The sequence below is a fragment of the Gymnogyps californianus genome, chromosome 1, assembly GCF_018139145.2.
Source record: "Gymnogyps californianus isolate 813 chromosome 1, ASM1813914v2, whole genome shotgun sequence".
NCBI lineage: Eukaryota > Metazoa > Chordata > Aves > Accipitriformes > Cathartidae > Gymnogyps > Gymnogyps californianus.
The window spans coordinates 154,822,197-154,842,267 of record NC_059471.1 but is presented as its reverse complement, the minus strand read 5'-3'; the positions used below and the strand labels follow the sequence as shown (position 1 = coordinate 154,842,267).

At 47.3% G+C, this 20,071-nt stretch overlaps 1 protein-coding gene across 2 annotated transcripts in view; it reads right to left on the bottom strand.

Annotated features, from left to right (window-relative positions):
- The window catches only part of DENND2A (DENN domain containing 2A), a 61,512-nt gene extending 41,887 nt beyond the window's left edge, over positions 1 to 19,625 (bottom strand). For both annotated transcript variants that reach the window (XM_050905174.1, XM_050905183.1), the window contains exon 1: positions 19,579 to 19,625. The gene's annotated coding sequence lies outside the window, so the exon portion shown is untranslated. The remainder of the gene's footprint in view (positions 1 to 19,578) is intronic.
- Between the last annotated feature and the right edge of the window lie 446 nt (positions 19,626 to 20,071).

Here is a 20,071-nt window from a genome sequence, read left to right as displayed (position 1 = left end):
AGAGGTGCCTTCCCCCCTCAGCTACTCTGCCATCCTGTGCTGGGCACAGTTAGTTTGGGGCAAGATGCGCTGTCACCTCTTTGCAGGCACTGATTGTCCTGGCTACGCGAGTCTCCTGCAGGCCACAGAGACTGAAGACACTAATAGCAGGATCGTTCAGTTCATCACACTCGTAATGGGATCCTAATTGTAGATAGTCAGGCCCAAGTCATTTATTAAAGAAAAAAAAGCAGGATAAACTTACGTAAACATATCCATGAAGGACCAATGACTGGGAAGCGATATGCTCCTACAGTATCTTTTAGAGCCAGATCCCACACAGCCTCCTACCTGCCTTGCCCCACTCTGTCCTAACTTCTCCCTTTGATCTATCATATCTTACACCACAAGGGCTTACAAGGGGGTCAGGAGAATCCCATGTGTCAAAACAAACTGTATTTTCAAAAACCTCAAGTGGAAGCGATGTACCGCAACCTCTTTCTTTATGCATGTACCTCATGTCAGAGGAACAATGCTGCAACGCAAAGAATGCAGAAACTCGCAGTGTCGGCATTCAGCCTGTGTGCAGAAAAGCTGTGTTGTGTGTTATATGTCTTTAATTTTATGATACAATTTGTTCTACTGACCTTCTCCCTCTCTAAGCCCACAGAACAAACTCTGCCTGCTTATATGTCACTAATCTGATTTAAAGGATTACTATGGTTAAAGGGACTGCCCTGCTTCTTCCTCTCCCTGGGCCCCTGCTCTTCCCTTGGCTGCCAGCAACATGGTCTCATCCCTGTCCTTGGTAAAGGACATGCCTGATCAGATCTAATAGTTGCCATTGACTAAGGGTGTGCCTACTTTTTCCTCCCTTCTTGCTCCTGCTTCCTTTGTATCAGCTCCAATGCTTGTAAAGCCCTTTCTGAGCTAGCAGGGACCAGCAAGCTAGCTAGTTCAACTCGCTAAACCAGCAAAGAAATAAAAAGGGGGGAAAAGCAAAAAGTTTCTTGCTCGGATAGTGACGTCAGCTGTCATAGAAAACCTGATGAGCACTGAAGCACATGGAAGGGATGAAATCATATTGCTGGGACAGATTCACTGAATATTTTGCTTTCTCCTCATTGCTTCCCTTCAAGGACAGCTGTTGTTCACCATATAATGATATAAATGGCAAAACGGGATTGCGCTGACTACAGGCAAAACTACAATTTGCTCTTAGTACAGGGATGAGCAAGACTTGATTTTTCAGACTGTTACAAGTGCAACCCCCGCTGCCTTCACAAGCAGCCATGGGGCTGGCCCCACGTCCCCATGTCTGGCACCCAGGCCAGAGAGCACACAGCTGGCTGCAGCTGGCAAAACCTCCACTTTCAGGGTTTGTCCAACATGGCGGCGAGCTCTGGGAAGGGCTGGTGAGGATGTTCCTAGCCATTTCTCCCTCATTACCTGCCAAATTAAGCAAGGAACCCCTGCAGACACCCATTTCACTTGCTACATTACCCAGATTCACCTCCAGAGCAGGTCCCCTCTGTTGCACTGAAGGAGACCACAGATGCACCAAACAGATGACTGTGATCGCCCAGTCAAGCCTGACAATTATTTTAAGTTTGACCCCGTCTGGCAAAAAACTCCTCTGATCTGCCCCCACCTCTGTCCTCTCCCCTCCTCACGCTAGATCCTTGTTACGTATAGTCTTCCTCACCTACTCAATACCAGTCCATGCTTCCCAGGTCTCCCCTTGCCCAGACAGCCCGGGTTTAACTCTCCAAGGTCACGATTTAAGACCCAGTTTCCTCACCTACTGCTCATCTCACACTCACTATCAGCTGTCCCAGCCAGGCCCTCTCTGCCCCTCCCCATCACCACTTCCCTGTATCCCTCTCTTTCCAGACTTGTCCCCTCAAATCATTGCTTAGCGAGTCCTTCTCTACCCATAGCTCGTCCAAATACCTTCCTTCCATCCTAAGGACTTTCTACAATGGCTCCTAGCTGCAGACTCTTCCTCCCCTTACTTCCTCCTCCCTGCCCAAACTAAGGGCTCTCCCAGACCTACCAGGCCCTCAGCCCTGCCTTCAGTTTTCCTCACCCACCCCGTCCTACCTCCCTGCTCCAGCAGAAACAGCCTCCCCTCCACACTTCCAGCCTCAGGAAGCCTCCACTACTCAGTCTACTACCTTAAAAGCTGCTTCCCTACAGCTTCCAGTTTGGTTTTTTTTTACCTGCCCCCAGGCCTAGCATCACCAAAACAAAGCCACCTGACACCACCTCCTTTCTGCCCACACTTACAGGGCAGAACTTGAGGAGCTTGCACATTTCCCCAGGTTTAAGATCCACTACAGCTGTCTCCTGGCTACCAAACATCCCGAACTCCTGGATACAGCTTCTGCATGTCCACAGTGCTTATCTGAGACAATCTTTGCCCTACACGGATGGTCTGCACCTAAATGTTGAAGACACTGGACTCCATACATGCATTTCCACTGTCAATATCCTGAGTGGATCCCACACCTCTTCCTCATTGCATACCCACACATGCACAGTGTAGCAATTATTTCTTTAGAAGCAGAATGACTGCATCTTTATGTCCAAATCATTGACCTTGACTAGGACCAATGAACTTTTCCTTCCTTCCTAGTCCAGGCTTCGCCTCTTCTGGACACTAGTAAATTAAGCTGTTTCCGCCTCTTTTCTGCTACGGTGCCAGTGAGATAATCGATGGCACAGGAGAAAAAAACTCCTGGTAGTCTAGTCCACTGTTCCTGGACAGAGGTTTACATGGAGGTCCTACTAAACCCCAGAAATGTATTCTGTACCACTGGTTAGGTGGCCTGCCTTTGGCTCTGAACTGCAGATGGCATGTATCCATCCACTTACGACTCCCAGGTTGGGGCTTTATTATAGGACCAGTGTCAGGACTGGGTTGGCAACAAGACTCTGCTTGGAAAGAAGCTAACCCTCAGCAACGAGAAGAGCGGAGCCAGCAGGACCTGCTGTGGGCAATATTGGTGGGTCACCCTGGGTCTCAATTGCATCCTTACGCCATCCCTGTTCTGTAGCAAAGCAGCTGGACCCTTGAAAAACTACTCTCACCTCCTGGCCATTACTTCCCTCCACTACCCATTTGCTGAAGGTTGTAGGTCAAGCTCCACAGGGACAGCACCAGTGTCACCTGCCTGGCACAGGGAGCTGGAAGGACAGCATATTTGGGAACAAGGTAACTACAGAAGATTTTAGCTACTAAAAATAAAAACCTCTGCTGACCATGCGCCAGCTGAAATTTTCTTCCCACAGAGCTTTGGAAAAGTTAAGGTAGAGATGACACAGGAGTGGCAAATGACAAATTCCTGGTCCAAACAGCATATAACACTTCTGTTTCAAAGCATAAGATTAGTCTTAGCAAAAGAAAAGCCTGATGTACTAACGCAGGGGAAACAGCACATTTTTCTCCCCTAGCTTCACTCCTTGAAACAGCTGAAACATTTTGGCTGAAGGCTTTCAAAAGTAATTCAGCCAGAGGCAATGCTCAGCATGGAAAACTGCAGACTGAAACAAAAAAAAAAAAATTGACCCGAAGACAGAAATCGAAAACAGGGTCTCACAATGTGAATTGTCTTCTGTTAAAGGTGGGGCTCGCTGCACCCACTATTATTAAGCTTGTCCCACATTTCCCATTGTCTTATTTTCCCTTTGTTCCTCCCTCTAAACACATAACAAACAGAAAAAAAGCTCAACAACTCAAAGGGTATTCGACATCCCTCCAGTTTCCTTCAGGCAACCACACCCTCAGCTGGAAAACACAGCATTTCCAGGGTTAGCGGTGGGATGTTACATGACCATGTCAAACAAAACAGCAACACTCTTGTTCTAATTCACTGCTCACAAGCACAGATTAAGTCCTGCATGTACAGAAGGTAAATATTGTTATTCGTTGTGGTGGCAAGCATAGTTTGTATTACTGCTTAGAGACATGATGAGTCTTCACTCCTGCAGGTAGGTTAACAAATACTAAGAAAAAATTCACATGGGAAGGAAGAGAAAGATTCAGTATTTCCCAATCTGGCTGCTAAAATGAAGCCTAATTACAATGTTTAGTGGAATGACATGTTTCAAGCTAAGCTTTCTACAAGGAAGTCATGAATAAAAGATGAAAAAAATACAATTCCAGATGGAGAAACCAAGACCCTGAGAAGTGAAGGCAGGAGTAGAGGACAGCTCTTCTGTGACGGTTCTTGGCAATACTACACCATCTCCTTGTGTTTTAGATCTTGCATTAGCGCATGTGTGCACACAGTGGGGTTGCTCAGCCCCTTTCAAAGTGGGATAATATTTACTTATGCTTTGCAGCCTAATAAATGAAAATTCAGTTACTTTAAGTCAAGGCTGAAGAAGACATTAATGGTGAATCCTGTGTTACTGAAGTGAACATAAGCTTGCTGATGACATCAGCAGAGCCAGCGTTTCATACCTGTTTTCTTTGGCTTTGAAACTACCCACATACAAGACGACTGTAGTCAATACAGAATAAAACAAAAGAAATACGGACCAGATTTACACAAGCACACATTTGCCAGCAGAACCGTCTATCAGCCACACGGAGAGGAAGGATTCCTAGCAGATGCAGTGGAACTGGCTTCAGTCCCCAACAAAGACGAAACTACATTGGCAAATATGCATTTCTACCAGTGTAGCCAATTGGTGTAGATACTTTCTCTCCTTTGACAGAAATGCTGTGTTACAAATAGACCAGTCCTACTACAACAGTAAATCACTTCCAGTGTAAAAAGAATTGGAAAGAATTCAGGGATATTATTGTGCTTATAAGAAACCCAAACATTTGACAGCATAGGAAACAACCTGCCACTAAAATACAGTGTTCAGCTCATGAACCACACGGGAATTCATTTTCGATGTGGTGAGATAACCTCTGCTATTCTAGCATAAACGGGACTCAAAGAGGTCCCTTCGAGGAGCAACTCTGCAAAGAGTTTCCTGGCAGGAAGACAAATTGTCTCACATTCAGAAAGGAAATGAGAGCATTAAAATGAAGAACCTCAACTTCTTCCAAAATAAGTTATCATCGGGGAAGACAAACGGAGCCTCAGCAAATCTCTTCTTTGGTGGCCTTCACCCTGCAGGATGCTGACTCTTGCCCCTCCTGATGAGGATTTAGCACACAGCTTCCTGAAGTGTCCATCACCACAACCTTGGGGCACCATCTGCAGAGCCCTGGCAGCTGCATGCTCCAGGAGACCTTCCTGTACCAGCTCCGAGACCATGACCTGCCACTACAGTCTGTCTCTATTAAGCATCACCTTCTGAGCTCAAGCAAAAAGTCACCTGTAGATTGCTTTTTGCTTCCGGAGACCCTGCCTCCCCCTGCCTTGCTCAACCTCCTCTTTCCTCCCACCCTCACTCTCCCACATATCTTGGCCATCACAAATGCAGAATCTGCTTATTGCAGATCTTATTCCTTATCGAAATCTTTCAACCACAGCGCAGCCCACCATCCCCTCGTTCGACCTTCCTCAGCAGAGAGCAGGGCCAGGCAGCACGTGAGCCGCCAAAGATTTACCCATCACGAGGAGGAAACCCGCACAGCTCCAAAGAAGAAAAACCTCTGCAAAGAGGACTTGCATTTATTTATTTTTCCAGGAGGAAGGCTGCTCTCGGTGGGTGTGTGCGTGCATGTGTGCGTGTGTTTGTCAGGACAATAGGAAAAAGGACGTTGGAGCGGAGCTGCCAGGAAACAGTCGGCCATCTGCCCGTGTGGAGAGCAGTTTTTCCTTTCCTTTTGTACTAAGAGGAATGTAGCTGAGAGCCGCCATCCGCCCGCGCTGGGAGGAAATCTGAGAGCCTGTGCTCTGCCAGGGAGAGGAAGCGTGGGGGAGGGAGCGAGCCCAGTCCATGTGGTTAAGCGGTCATTGCACTCACGGCCAATAAAAGTGGGAAGAAAAACCCTAACCAAAAACCCCAAATCCTACGGAAAATTGCTCTTCCTCCTCCGCCCTTTCACTCTCGCATGTGGTTCGATACTCTCCCTCCCAGGGTGATCCCAAGCACAGGAACCGCTGAAGGGGCTCAGCAGAGGAGCGTGCCAGGAGGGCAATGGCCTGGGGAAACACAAGGGTTTCCCCCTGCGCTGACACTGGCACCCCCAGACAAGAAAGCACCACAAACAGAAAATCAACTCACATCACCATGTTGCTCATCTGCCCACGCCCTCTCAGTAACCAGGCATTTAGCAACCTGAGCACAGAATGGTTTGGGGAAGGACCCTTTGCTCTTTGGCTCCCCGACCCACCAGACAAGGGTAGAGCGTAAGGAGCAAGTCTGTTGCATATAACCACCCATACATTCTCCCCCGTGGGCTTTGGTACAGCTTCTGACTATAAAACAAAACTATGTAACAGGAAGGAAAAAAGATCTGATCTTCTCCTGGTACTGTCAGGCAAAAATGCTGGCAAAACACCATGATGGCTTGGTGGCATATTCTTCTGCCACCTTTGTGGCAGAAAAGCCCCGGGGGAAATAAATAAATAAAATAGAGAAAGGTAAAATTTTCAGAAGTGACTACACGACTTTGAAGTTTAAGACCCATTTTCAAAACCAACCGAGGATCTGATTTTTTTTAAACAAACATTGTGAAAGCGGCTAACGTTTTCAAGGAATTGTAAGCACACGTTCCTTTTCCACTGATTGCAACAGGAGATGTTGTCTAGATATTGCTGGGAAAACTGAGAGATCATCTATCTGCACCTTTGTGTGCCTACATACCTTGCAAACTCTGGCACCTACCAGGTGCCAGATCCAGCTCCACAGAGCCAGCAGAACTTGCTAATGTGGGAGATGTCCGAGATAACAGGTCACAGTCCTGAAAAAGGCACTTCCAGAAGAACTGATTAATCCAGACATGGTCTAAAGAGCTGCTTCATGTCCTGGCAGCTCAGAAGATGGACAGACTGACCCAGTGACACTCTGTACCTAAGGCTGTCCAAGTCAGATCTGGACTGCCACCCTACATGCCCCAGTCCCTTTCAGAAACGAGACTCAGTTTTCCACATTCTGTCGTGACTTTTTAAACATATTACTTCTCGTAAAAACAAAACCATCGGTGTAGCACAGTGTGTGACCTGAAGCAAATTCCTTGGCTGCTTCTCTCTTGGCTGGATGAAGAGACAATGGGAACAAGTGGAAACAACGTAGAGACTTGATATAAGGAAAAATTTTTTTCACTGTGAGGATAATACAGCTCTGGAACAGCCCTGCCGTCTCCATCACTGGAGATTTTCAAGACCCAACCAGACAAAGCCCTGAGCAACCTGGTCTGAGCTCAGACCTGAACCTCTTTAAGCAGGAGGCTGGAGTAGACACCTCCTGCAATCCCTTCCAACCTGGATTATCCTATGATAACCTGTCATTAATTACTGTAAAAGAGAGAATTCACTCTCATTTTCTCTATAGAAAACAAAACAAACAAACAAAAAACTGCACAAAAAATCCCTTTCAAAACATTATTACTAGGTGCCTTTTCCTCCCCAAGAGATATTTTTTTGTCTTTCTCCAACTGACCAGCAAGCAAGCAGTACAAAATGGCTGCTAAAACAAGACATACAATTATGCTACCCCTAACCCATTTCCACAGTCTTTTGTCCCTAGTAATTCTGTAATGCCTAACAAACTTCAACAGTTCAGTGGAAGCTATTAGGGAGGCCATGAATCCACCCGTAAGGCTGCTTTGGCAAATACTGATGAGTGCTGTAAATTCTCACTATTAGAAAAAGAAAATATTTTCTTCCCAAATTCATTCCACTTTCAGAGAGACCAGGGTACAATTTTTTGAAAAGCTTAAAGTTATTTCATAACTAAATTAAAAAAACCCAAACAAAACAAAACTGAGAAATACTGAAAGCATTTATTTGGGAGATTTGGGTTTTTTCTTTGCTGAAGCATTTCTTTCGATATCTTATGGCAGAAAAACTAGAAACTGGAGAGTTATCAAACAAGCACATATTGTTCACTACAGTCTTCCAAGGGATGTGCTAAAGGCAATACATACTCTAGAGGACTTTAATTTCCATTGTTTACTTTCTTTCATATACATCAAACTGGTTGATAACGGAGCAGAAGCAGAGCACCCATGTACAATTTCCTCCATCGAGCCCTTATCTCACAACCAAAGCAGAGCTATTCTTACAGAAGCTTCCAACCCAGAGAACATGCATCCAAGTTTTGTATTCCAGGGTAACCACAAGGGCATACTCCACCCAAGATGTTTGAATGTTGTCCTGGACTGGGCCCCGATACTGTTTATTGTGCACAGGAAAAACTCATTACTACAAAGCAGCCAGTACTGAATGCATTTCACAAGGGCGCATTTTACAGGACCCAGAACAAACTATCAAAGTAGGAGTCTTCTGGAGTCGAACCCTTTGCGGAAACCCCTGTCCCCTGAACTATTCAATAAACATCATCCCCTTTCATCTTAAATGCTCATAAACATCTTGTTTCCAGTCCAATGCGAGGCAAAATCCTAGCTGTACTGAAGGTATTGATTTGACTCCAGTGATTATGGTGTGGCTTGCATTTCACCCACCAAACCCTCCACATTGACCTCATTTCTGCTCCTCACCAACACAGGTCTACCTACAGAAACCCAAGCAGAGCCCCCTCAGCTCAAGTCCATAAAACCTCTCTGGAGGGGACAAGTCTTACAGGTTCTTATGTGATGTTAAAAGACTACAAAGGTTTCCCGCAGGGTGAGAGATGAGGTCTCCCACAGTAGATGACCAGCACTAGGAGACAGGTGACCTACCCGGTACAACACCCTGATGATATGCAGGTTCCTCTGTGAAGTTCCCATCCCCCAGGCCCCCAAAATATCAGCATTACACACTCAGCTCTAAAGGTCTGGCTCAGGAAAGAGGCTGCCCATAAATGTCTTCCTCCCTGCAGAAGATGGTGGTTTTAACAAACGCACACGTTCTCTAGATTAGATACCCTATGAATAGGCCAGCTAGATATACCTCACCAGAACCACCTTCTGTATGCAAAGGCAGAAGCTGCACTATGTTGCTTCAATTATCCATGGCCGAACACAATGGATCTTTTGATAACAACTAGATTTTCTTTATTGAAAAGAGAATGTCTACAGACATTACTGGCAAACTAAACCTAAACTTGATCTTTTAGGGGAAATTCCCCTTCTCCAATTAGAAGAGGTGCAAGAAGAGCTTATGTAATGCTATACTTGATTCACTTCTTGGCTGGTAAGAAAAACGTTTGGCATTGAAGTAGGCATTCTTCTTCCCATCTCTTCCACACGTAATAACTCAAACATTCAGATTGGATAGCATTTACTTAATAAAAATCTGTCATTCACTTCTTCAAGTGAGTTCACTGTATTCATATTAAAAAGAAAAATAAGACAGAGGAGAAATTTCGGCACTAGAAACAGGTTAGCAAAAGGTTATCTTTGCTTATATGCCTTCCCAAGCAAAAAGAATATTAGAGATGCATAGTGTTTGTAAATACAGTTATAATATAAAACTAAGAAATCACTTTTCTTTAGACTTTCTTCACATGAATCTGACTTTTGATGACAGGTAAAAATGATGATGAATAAGAAATCAGTCCTACCTCAGGTCATATGTTTGGCAAGACTGACTTTTCAAAATATTGTACACTAAGTAAGCCATTTATATGGCAAATATGCTCCCAGATACCTCAGATTAATATAATTTTCTATGAAGGAACTAAACTGGAACAATGGGCCGATCCATCTCAGCTAACTCTTGATGTCCACGTGAGCTACTCTTTCAGCCTCTTTAATACTCACAAGAGGTAATTTGTGCTCTGTAAGTATTCTCTCTTCCTGAGGTAGGCATCTCGCAAACTCTGAACCGTACTGTAAAAGTGCCCGTTTCTCTTACCTGATCAGAAAGGGTCCAGAAACTAACTTACCTGGGCAAGATGCACTCACATACCTGAAATACAGCTGCATGGTCTCAGCAATTCAATTTGCATAAACCACAAACAGGTTTGAGTGTTGCTGGATGAGTAAATTACTTATGGTTTCTGATCAACTGAAATAATTCGTGCCAAGTTTGATCTAAATTCAGTATGCCAAAAAAACCCCAAACCAACAACAGAGAAACTTCCAAGAAAATGCTTGATGTAATCTGAAGGAAGCTTACAAGAGTCAGGTTCTTTATTGTGAAATGACATTACCCCAAAAAAATATAGCTAGATTGGGTGGGTGTGTGTTAAACCTTCCCTTCACAAGGAGCTGAAACACTTTGTTTAGGCTTCTCCTTTCCACCTTTTTTTGGGGGGGAAGGGAGAAAAGGAGGGAAGGGAAGAGATGGGGCTACCCTGCCACCTTTCTCCAAATAGTTAGTTATATAATTTTTAATTCAACCACAAAACTGAAAAAGAAATACCACAAAATTTCCTCCAAAGCACCAAAAAAGCCCTGAACCTCACTTCCAGGTCATTGCTCAGCTCAAGTTAATGAAGCAATGACAGTTGACACCACCTTGTTTTTCTGGTGATCTCATCCACATACATCTCTCACTGTGCTTCATCAGTGTGTCACCAAGTTATGCTGACTCTGTGAAACAACTGCTTTCTTAAGTTGCATTATACAATCTTCTGCTTAATTCTGCATTCAATGATTTCTTGGCAAGTCATACAAAAAACTCCTCTATTGCAAAATATTGTTCACAAGTTTAAAAAAAAAGAAAAAAGTTACATGTGCAACAGAGACAGTGAGACGGCTGAACTTCTTAAGTCCTTCAGGAAAAAAGAATGGGTTGGCGATTACCTGTTTCCAGGCTTTTTTTAAAATTTCTTTTTACTTAAAAATAGAAAGAAAGAAAAATCAATGTAATCCAAGGTCAGGCTTGATTTTTCAAACAGCAGATCTTTACCAGGAGCCTGAAGTAAAAATAAAATACTACTACTGAATGCGTCCAGAGGAGGGCAACAAAGCTGGTGAAAGGGCTGGAAGGAATGCCCTACAAGGAGTGGCTGAGGACTCCGGTCTAGTTTGGAGAAAAGGAGGCTGAGGGGCGACCTCATTGCTCTCTACAGCTTCCTGAGGAGGGGAAGCAGAGAGGGAGGTGCTGATCTCTTCTCCCTGGCACCCAGTGATAGAACACATGGGAATGGTTGAAAGCTGCGCCAGGGGAGGTTGAGACTGGACGTTAGGAAGCATTTCTTTACAGAGAGGGTGGTCAAACCTGGGAACAGGCTTCCTAGAGAGGTGGTCGATGCCCCAAGCCTGTCAGTGTTTAAGAGGTATTTGGACAATGTCCTTAACAACATGCTTTGACTTTAGGTCAGCCCTGAAGTGGTCAGGCAGTTGGACTAGATGATTGTTGTAGGTCCCTTCCAACTGAAATAGTCTATTCTATTGTACTAACAAGAATAATAATAATAAAAATCTAATGGAAGGCTGCCTTGAGCATGAATGAGCAGAGGGACTGGCATCAGCGTATATGAATAGTTCGGTTTGAAGAACAGAAAAGCTAGAATTTTTATTCCTGCAGTGATTGCTGGTCAGAGTTGAAGTCCTTCACTGCTCCGACAGGGCAGATCCTCTGTTTCTGGTAATGTTTGCAGATTCCTTTGGATCAGAAAAATAATTTTACCCCATGCAAGCAAACTTTAAGCAAGTGGGACATGAAGCAGTATATTACATGTAAGAATAAGTTAGTTTAAAAAAAAACCAACCTCATCAAATTCTGACAACATTTTATGAAATTTGTGCCTTTTAGAGGTGATCCTATTTTTCCTTGAAACACACCCAAAAATGTCTTTCTCTGACCAGTGAAGGAATTTAGGAATTTAACAGGGGAAACCTTGGTTTCCCACTGAATTTGTGTACACTAAATCATCCTACAAGGAAAGTTTCCTACTGTGCAAACAAGAGGATACCGATGGGGCAAGCTTTAGCACAGACTAATGGCAATAGCCATCAATATCCTTCACCATCAACAGAAGTACAGGACTGTTGTACATGAGAGGTGACACCATGGCAAAACTTCAACTTGAAGTCACTCATAGTTATCTCGGGGGGCACAGACAGAAATCTGATGCAAAAAACAGTTACCACGTGTTGGTTTCCCAGCAGGAAACCTCTCAGGCCTCTCTCAGAGTTTGACAAAGCAGAAAAATGGCAGCCAGCTAGATTAGGGCTTCTTACATCATCTGGAAAAAGCTCAATACCTTACACATCTCTTTTCAGTAAGAAATTCTCTTGCAGAATTTGACTGCGGATTGCCGCACATACAGCCTAGCATGTCAAGGCAGGGAAAAAGATTCTCAATTACAGCCTGATCCCAAGCTCCCTGAATTCATGGACAAGTTCCCATGGACTTCAGTAGACTGCAGAGGATGCTTCAGGGTCTGGTTTTAGCCAGAGGTTGATTTCTGAAGTGCTACATGCACTGGAGAAGACACCCTTCTCGATTTTAGTAAGAGGCATTTATTTCTCTTTGCTACTGTGCCACTCTGAGCTCTGGATAACCCAAGACTCTACTCTTACCTAAAAGAAAACGTGAAGCCTGTATTCACAGCATGCTTTGCAGCTGAAACACATCCATCTTCTGGGGGGGCTTAACGTTTTTAAAGAAAAAGCTCCAATGGTCTGAAAAGTCTCTGGGAGCTCTTTCCTTTTCAATTTAGCAAGGTGGTGTTTGGCTGACACTGGCAAGCAAACTCATATTTATGAAGTGCCCTCACAGTGCCCTGTGAAATTTGCCATTTCCCTCCACAACAGTCAGCACTATCTATCACGAGAACATAATCCCCTAGGACAGGAGACCTGAGCCCCTTCGCTGCTCTCCTCTGCACACAGATGTGTGCACGTTCCCCAGCTCTGAAAGTCACGGCTGGCTTTTGGCGAAGAACTACAGCAGCTGCACATCTGCAGAGGGGAAAAGCTTTCAGCAAAAAATACAGAGGGGGATCTCATCCTCCCCCTGCCTGCAAAGCAAGCTCAGCATTTGTTCCTCTCCAGATGACACCCTGATGGGTTGATTTAATCATTCACATATGCATGCCTATTCACAATGCTAGCAAAATACCAGGGCGGTGACAGCATCTCACCTGAACTGCTCACAGCAACACGGCTCATCAGCAAGCACTTGGCAAGAAGTCTCGCAGGATTATTAAGAGGAAAGCAATGTTCAAGGACATCGCTAATATAAAATGATTCTACAGAATACAACTGGGTGTGTGAGAGACCACTTGTGATGAGCAAAACACCTAAACAGGTGTTTAATTTTAAGCCTATGCTCAAAGCCCACTATCTTCAGTTAGATTGCATGAAGTCCAGTCCAAACTTCCCTGAGCAGGAATGATGTACTGCACTGGGAGCCCAAGTGCTCTGCTGGGTGGATTTAAGCAGGCGCTTAGACCTCCACGTCTGCTTAAACGATTTGCCAAACTGGGGGCACTGTACAGAACATTTAAGCGTAGCAGGATCACAGAAACAGTTCACCACTTTTATTCCCAAAGGGAAATTTAATTAAAACACAGAGCATCCAGTCATTTAAAATTATTCTGGTTACAAAGAGCAGTAAGTCCTTGCCCCCGAAACAGTCTCTCTGGTGGATTGCCAGAGTCCCCAGTAAGTTTCTGGAAACACAACTTACGTGCCTGAACTTGGTCAGGAGCCATCTGCTCTGAGGGATCTGCAGGATCAGGAGTCTCAGTGCCTGGCAGGGTCCCACCCAGAACTCTTTTGTCCGCTTCCAAGTGAGCTGCCCCTAACCATCATCAGCTCTCGATATTTGAAGTGTCTGGGCCAGATTTTCAAATGAGCTCAGAGCCAAGCTCTTGTGACTGCTTCTCCGAGACCAGATTTTCTGCCAGGCACGGTCTCCTGCACTGATATCTAACCAAGGCAAGACCCTTCCAAGCAAGGTCGGCACCCCGTATGCTGAACTGTTCAGCAAATCTGATTACTTAGCATGATGCCTAATGAGGAGCTGGGCATAGGAAAATACAGCTGCCAGCACCTACATGCAGAACCTATCTTTACACTAGTCTCAATCCAGATCAATAGCTCTCTGCTGTATGTGTGTTAGAAGGAACAAGACCAGTGAAACAAACCTCCATCAGCACTAGCAATACTATTTTACAGAGAAGACAAGACTTGCCACAGTTAAAGGATGGCACAGCTGAAAACAAAGTAATGGCCCTCCAATGGCTCACAGCAGCATCTGTCTTCCTAGTGGCATAGCACCCGTAGCAACTCACAAACCCTACTCCATCCACAGATGGAGCTAAATAACAGCTAACTTACCTGTCTAGCTTCCTTCCTTTTGCCTTTTACTCTGATCTTCCATTACACATCTCAAAATGATCCATGCCCCATACCCACACTCCTAGATGAGACCTCATCAGCACTGCATGTGAAGCCAACCGTGTGAAGAACCCGGGGAATGGCCAGGCCCATCTGTTAGAGGCTTTTCTCTGTGTGGGTTGGTGTTTTTATTTTAACTCCCTCTGCTTCTGGGCCCCTCTCCATCTCTCGCCCCTCCCATCTCCCTCTCTCTGCTCATGAGGACAGAGTTTCCATCCTGGCTCTGGGCCAGCACATGTATGGGCAAAGGCAGTGCTCAGGAAAAGCCATCTTCTGCTCCCTTTCATTGCATAAACACTGCCAGTTCCCAGCCCAGGAGCACAGGCCTGAGCGAGAGCTTTGGCTGCAGCGCAGGGGGACTGAGGACCAGTGACTCCTGCCCGGGCTGAACATGGCAGCCTGGCCACAGGGCAACCGCCTCCTCTTCTGGCCCCCCTGCTCCCGATGAGCAACCCGAGGCTCTACCCCAACCACCCATCAGTTGCTCGTCAGATGGCCCACACAGACGTATCTCACGTTCAGCAAAGGACACGTGTAATAGCACATAAAGATAACAGGTAACATTCAAGCCAAATTCTCGTTCGCACAAGCGATTAAAAAAGAAAACCAAAAGACCCCAAGCAAACCTGGCTGGCAGTGTCCCGGCGGTGGGGTGACGACCTTGCCCGAAATGTATCAGGCAGCCTCAGAGCTGTACTACCTCCTAACAAGTTTAATTAGTAAAAAGTGACCTTTAATCACCACTGTAACTATTGAATCTGCCCTGCTAAAATCCCTCAAACAGTATGCCAGCTGCAGCTGGTTTCCCTAACCTGGGGAGGGGAAGAAGCACTGAAACAAAGGATGAAGATTATACCAGCACTCACAGCATTCGTTCAGCAGGACGTTACTCTTTCGAGCTTCTATCTTTCCAGCTATGCGTGACTTCCCCTGAGCTTTACCGTGGGACAGTACTATTTGCAGAAAAGATAGAAATAAGGTTCTCAATACATGTTATCTGCACTAAAGAAAGGAGTCCTAGTGTGTCAAGCTTCTTGTGAGGAAGCTTTCTCATGAGCCCCCTTTTGGGGTCTTTGTCACACACATGTGGCACCCCACATTTGACCAGCAAATGTTTAGGCAACGTATTTACCTCAGAGCAGTACAAACCCAGGGGGTTTCAACATAGGATTACCCTGGCCATCACACCAGGATTATCCCAAGAGCACAACCTCTGCTGGCAACTGCAACAGTGACAGGCTGGAACCACATCATACGGTTCAGAGCTGCTCAGAGCCGTCTCGGTACAGGAGGGATGGGACCATCATGATGGCAGAGCCCCAAAGGTGTTTTCGCTGTAGGCTCTGTGCTGCGAGTTCCACTGAGCTCCTGGCTCACTAAAAGACATGAACTGGTGAAGACTCACATGAGTGGCAGGCCAAGTATCCATTGCTCCGATCAGGAACCAGACTGGGGACTTACGACTTCCACCTCATCAGTCCTATGTCTACAGACACAGAGTACCTTGACCCAATTAGGTAGTGAACCACGTAAAGGTTGGGACAGATCTTGAATAGGATTGGCCTATAGGACCTTAAGTATTTACTTATGTAAGATAGTGATGATGCCTTTTAGTGCTATAACGACAACAGAGACCTTGAACTGATCCTCAGCCTGTTCTGTGCCAGGTTTCCACCTAATGACAGGGCTCTCGGTTGAAAACCCAGGTTGTAGAGGGTCAGCGGCTCCAGGGATTCTAGCTTCTTTGTCTTAGGCACCCAACTTCAAGATCACCCAAGGCCCCTGCGGAAGCCTACATTTCAAAAGCACAGCCTTCATGAACCCAGGAGCCTGGAGTCCAGTCATATGGTGTACACAAGGCTGACGAGGGACACCGAGAATGAAAGTGGTCTTCACTAAAATCTGGGCTGAAACCACCACCAAACGGCATCCATATTCACACATTTCAGCCTTTGGTTTCATTTCCAGTAGTTGGTAAAGCCGCTTAGAGATGAAAACCAGAGAAAAACCCCATAAGCAAGATAAGCGTGCTGTTGTCCTTTCCATCACACTTCAGAGCTATAATCAAGAAAACATTGTCTCTTCTCCAGCCTTGTCTGGGTAAAACGGTGCTTACAGATCGGTACCCCTCAGATGCAATGTTATTTGAGCTGTATCTAGGCAAAACTGGGCTCACTCATTTACTGTCAGAACTTGAATGCAACAAAGAACTTCTTTCTAGCTACATCCCACTCCCTTCTTCCCTGTGGAGAGTCTTCTCAGTCCTTAAGGAACTGCTATGCAAGTTCATTAAAAGTCCTATTTCAGCATTTCCTTCATAGTAGAGGCCTCTTCCAGCCAGCTCTTGGGATCCTGCCAACAGACATATCAGCCACTAGTACTTAAATCCTTCCGCTAAAAAATGCTTCCCTAAAGAGCTTATACCCCAGTTCTGGATGCCTAAGAGACCTGATCATCACGATTAACCAGCCTCAACAACAGCTTAAGAGAGGTTCTTCTCCACTCTCATGGGCTTAATGGTGCACTACGGAGCCTTCTCTCCCCTTGGTCTGGCCTCCACTTCGGAAGGAGCAGCTTCAGCACAGTTCCAGTCAGGAAATAAATGTCAGGTGCTACAAAAGGAAGAGAGAACCAGCTGCCTTGGATGATGCATTCAGGGGGATCCAAAAGAACATGACACTTATCGGGCATTTCTGAAATGCCCAGCATCTCTCCATGTTTAAGAGTCTGGCTCTGTTGCGTGAAGATCTCATTGGCAAATTTCTTAAACTTGGGGCAAGGATTGCATTAGCCTCTGTGCCCCCACAGCACCTAGCAAAACAGAGGTTTCAATTCCTGTCCATATGAATTAGTTATTATGGCTGATGTTCAGAATAACTCAGTGGAAAAGCTCCTATTGAATTAAGGTCACCTCTGAAAACCACATCCTTGCAGCTGATGTGGTCTTTATTTATCATCTCCTTGTCAAAATGAACATTTCTAACACGTAAATATGCCAGGCATGGGAGAAAGACAAGCATATTGTAACCACTTGACAAAGGATCTAAATGCCCTTCTTGTTTTTGGAGAACAGAAAGCATCACGTGGTTGTCTCTGCAGACAAAATGTCCTAAAAGATTTCCCAAGGCAGCGAGCTGGGGACACTACTGAAAGCAGCACTTTGGGACACTCCACATGCACTTGTGGTCTACAAGGAGTACTGTACTTGGGGATCTGAGCTGATGAACAGGGAGCAATTTCTGCGTAGACTGTCAGGACAGGGACGTGCCAAAGGCCAACCCAGGCTTCAGCACACAACCTTCTCACCCACAGGCAAAGAGAGGTCCCAGCTGAGCCATAAATCTTTAAGCTGCTTTTTACATCCTGGGTCGCTCCAGCGCCCTTTGTTTCCAGTGCTTTCTCTTCCGTTTCTCAAAGAGGCGCTGTATTACCCTGGGAAATCTTGTGGCTTTCCTCTCATTTCCATACTTAGCGTTTTCAGTTGCTTCCAAGTCTGTCCCAATGTGGTAGATATCCATTCTCACACACTGAAACACTGTTTGGATTACTTTAAAAAAAACAACCAAACAACCCCCCGCCCTCAACCCAACAACCACCAAACCCCACAAACACTACCCCGATGACAACAATTCAGAATACAACACAAGGGTCAAGGAAACGCATTCCTTTCCTCTGGCAGGATGCAGTAACGACTCCCTTTCTGGTGGTTCAGAAACGGAGCCAGTACGCTTTACTGGACTTCACCACCACACACCAAGAACGAGTGGTCAGTAAGGTGGCAGCCAACACAGAAAACAGCTTTTTAATCCACCAGCAACACCAACAGCTCCCCTCCCAGCAGCAAATGAAAGCCCCACGGAAATCCCTCTGCCTCTCTCTTTTTATCCTCCCAGCTGAGCTCCAGGCCGGAGACACTCCTCTCCAAAAGCAACAACCTGCTTAAATAGCAAGAGCAAAGGTGGCCAGGAACACCTCAGGGTCAGGAACAGCTCCCATACAACTTGCTGACCTGTCCAGGAAACAAACTGTGCTCTTACAAAAAGCAGGATTAAGCGCCCCGTGCTTAGCACTTGCTGCCTGCTCCTGAGAGGCTCCAGTGCAGCCCCAAGCAGTCAGAAAGCCTCAATCCCCGCTAGACCATCCCTTTTCCAGCACCGAGCATCAAGAGCCAGGCTCCTTGGAGACTCATAAAATCAAAACCTCTGAAAGCATCCCAAATACACCTTGCATGGTTTACCCTCCAGTTTGCATTTGACACCCTGGCACCATGGCAGCAGACAGCTGTAAATTCTTCCCTGTTCCCTTCCCAACCACTGTTCTCCTCCACCAACTCCATGCCTAACCCATTAGCACCCATCATCCCTGGGTACCACAGCAGGAACGCAAGCTGGCGTTTCTCCCCCCATAACAGGTGAATATTCTTATGGATCCCAAGCGGGAGTCAGAAATGCCACCCTGTTAAGCTAAAGGCTGCACCCAAGTGCAGACATTTCCTCCTGCTGAGGCAAAGTAAGAGAAAAGCAGGCTATCCAGAGCAGAAAGAGAGAAATGCAGAGCTACGATCACGGAGGGATTCAGGGCTTTGCTGAAACCGAGGACGACTCTGCTGCTTGCTTCAGGAGGGCCCAGGTTTCCCCCAAAGGATTTGCTTAGCGTTTCCTCGTCTTTTTTGTTGCCGGAGACCGAGGCAGGGCTGAGTTCACCCAGGGGCCCCATGCTGGGTGGCTGAGCTGCCTCTGCTCCTCCGCCCCATCGCTCCCGAACCACTTGGGTCGGCTTTTCAGCAGCTCCCCGCGTCCCCTCGGCCCTTCTCCCACCCGCCCGCGGCCAAGAGCCGCTCCGGCAGCCGACCCGGCCCACCCGCACCCGGCGGGGACGGAGGGAGCTGCAGCCCTCCCCGTCCCGGCGGGAAAGTGGCGGGGGCGAGCGGCGGTGCACTCAGCGGCCGGGAGGGTGGGGGGGTTCGGCTCACTCCCCCCGGTTTCCGTCTCTGCAGCCGAACGCAGTACTGGGGAGAAGAAAAGCCAATTTGGGGGCTGAAGGGAAAAATGCATTAGAGATTTTTTTGGAGCGGCACCGATCCCCCGCGCCCCGACCGCCGCCACGGGAGACGAGCGGTCTTCAGGCGGCGGCGTCGGGCTGCCTCCCGGCACGTCGGCCCGCTCTCCCCCGGTAACGCCCGCCGCTGCCCCGGCCCCGCCACGGGCCCCTCCGCGCACCCCTACCTTCCTCGGCGGGGGTGGGGGACCGTGCCCCGGCATGGCGGCGGCGGCGGCGCCCGGCGCCGGGCTGGCGGCGAGCGGACGCACGGCTGGGGGCTCCCCGCCCGCCGCGCCATGCAGCGCCGCGCCGCTGCTGCCGCCGCCCCCCGCCGGCACCGGCCCCGGCCCCGGCCGCCCTCCGGCGGGAGCACCGCCCCGCCCCGCCCCGCCCCGCCGCCATGGCAACCGCGCCCGCCCGCCCCCCCCCCCCCTCCCCCCCCCCCCCCGCTCGGGGGAATACCGCGTCCTGTGCTGCCCGCCAGCCGGCACCCGGCCCGGGCGGTGGGACGGTAGGCAAGGCTGGGGCGGGGGGGCCGCGGAGGTGGGGGGGGGGGGGGCTGCCGGTGGCAAGGCCAAAAATTAAAAAAAAGCGACGAGGTGCGCAAGACGCCTTTCTGGTTGCAAACAGAAATACCCGAGGGAAAGCAGAAAGTCCCTACGTGCTACCAAACCAGCA